The following is a 2,364-nucleotide window of genomic DNA, read 5'->3' on the forward strand; positions in this document are numbered from 1 at the left end:
ACCTATAATCCTTCATGGAGAAATCATCCAAATCTCTCATGGAAGGATCAACAGAGACCTCAACAAGGTTTCAACAACAATAATGGTTGAAGAAACAGGTTTAGCAATGGCAAACCTTTTCCATCATCTTCACAGCAACAGACAGAGAATTCTAAGCAGAGCCACTCTGACTTAGCAACCATGGTCTCTGATCTAATCAAAACCACTCAAAGTTTCATGACTAAAACAAGATCCTCCATTAGAAACCTGGAGGCACAAGTGGGACAACTGGGCAAGAAAATTACTGAACTCCCTCCTAGTACTCTTCCAAGCAATACAGAAGAGAATCCAAAAGGAGAATGCAAGACCATTAACATGACCCACATGGCCAAACTTAGAGAGGAGGAAGAGGCAGTGATCGCCACTGAGGAAGACCTCAACGGACGTCCACTGGCCTCCAATGAGTTCCCTAATGAGGAACCATGGGAATTTGAGGCTCATAATAAGACCATAGAGATTCCATTGGATTTACTTCTGCCATTCATGAGCTCTGATGAGTATTTTTCCTCTGAAGAGGATGAAGATGTCATTGAAGAGCAAGTTGCTAAATACCTTGGAGCAATCATGAAGCTAAATGACAAGTTATTTGGTAATGAGACTTGGGAGGATGAACCCCCTTTGCTCACTAGAGAACTGGATGACTTGACTAGGCAGAGATTACCTCAAAAGAGACAGGATCCTGTGAAGTTTTCAATACCTTGTACCATAGGCACCATGACCTTTAAGAAGGCTCTGTGTGACTTAGGGTCAAGTATAAACCTCATGCCTTTCTCTTTAATGGAGAAGCCAGGGATCTTTGAGGTGCAAGCTGCAAGAATCTCACTAGAAATGGCAGACAATTCAAGAAAACAAGCTTATGGACTTGTAAAGGATGTTCTGGTAAAGGTTGAAGACCATTACATCCCTGCTGATTTCATAGTCCTAGAGACTGGGAAGTGTATGGATGAATCCATCATCCTTGGCAGACCCTTCCTAGCCACAGCAAAGGCTGTGATTGATGTTGACAGAGGAGAATTGATCATTCAAGTGAATGAAGAATCCTTTGTGTTTAAGGCTCAAGGATATCCCTCTGTTACCATGGAGAGGAAGCATGAAGAGCTTCTCTCAAAACAGAGTCAAACAGAGCCCCCACAGTCAAACTCTAAGCTTGGTGTTGGGAGGCCACAACCAACTTCTAAGTTTGGTGTTGAACCCCCACATTCAAACTCTAAGTTTTGTGTTGGGAGGTTCCAACATTGCTCTGAACATCTGTGAGGCTCCATGAGAGCCCACTGTCAAGCTACTGACATTAAAGAAGCGCTTGTTGGGAGGCAACCCAATGTTATATTTATCTATTTTCCTTTGTTATTTTGTGTTTTCTATAGGTTGATGATCATGGAAAGTCACAAAATCAATTGAAAAAGCAAAAACAGAATGAAAAATAGAAAGAAAAACAGCACACCTTGGAGAAAAACCTTGCTGGCGTTTAAACGCCAGTAAGGGCAGCAAATGGGCGTTTAACACCCATTCTGGCACCATTCTGGGCGTTTAACGCCAGGAATGGGCACCAGACTGGCGTTTAACGCCAGGAATGGGCACCAGACTGGCGTTTAACGCCAGGAATGGGCATCAAGCTGGCGTTAAACGCCAGAAATGGGCACCAGCCCGGCGTTTAACGCCAGGATTGGCAGAAAGAGCAATTTTGCTCGCCACTTGGTGCAGGGATGAATTATCCTTGACACCTCAGGATCTGTGGACTCCACAGGATCCCTACCTACCCCACCACTCTCTCTCTCTTCTTCACCCATTCACCAATCACCTCAACACCTCTTCCCCAAAAATCCCTCACCTATCAAAACCCACCCATACATAACCGAACCCTACCCCTCTCTCCACCTCCATCTCCTCTATTTCTTCTTCTTCTACTATCTTCTTTTTTCTTTTGCTCGAGGATGAGCAAACCTTCTAAGTTTGGTGTGGTAAAAGCATTGCTTTTTGTTTTTCCATAACCATTTATGGCACCTAAGGCCGGAAAAACCTCTAGAAAGAGGAAAGGGAAGGCAAAAGCTTCCACCTCCGAGTCATGGGAGATGGAGAGATTCATCTTAAGGCTGCATCAAGACCACTTCTATGAAGTTGTGGCCATGAAGAAGGTGATCCCCGAGGTCCCTTTCAAACTCAAAAAGAGTGAATATCCAGAGATCCGACATGAGATCCAAAGAAGAGGTTGGGAAGTTCTTACCAACCCCATTCAACAAGTCGAAATCTTAATGGTTCAAGAGTTCTATGCCAATGCATGGATCACCAAGAACCATGATCAAAGTGTGAAGCCGGACCCAAAGAATT

Source organism: Arachis stenosperma, chromosome 4 (genome assembly GCF_014773155.1).
Source record: "Arachis stenosperma cultivar V10309 chromosome 4, arast.V10309.gnm1.PFL2, whole genome shotgun sequence".
Classification (NCBI taxonomy): Eukaryota; Viridiplantae; Streptophyta; class Magnoliopsida; order Fabales; family Fabaceae; genus Arachis; species Arachis stenosperma.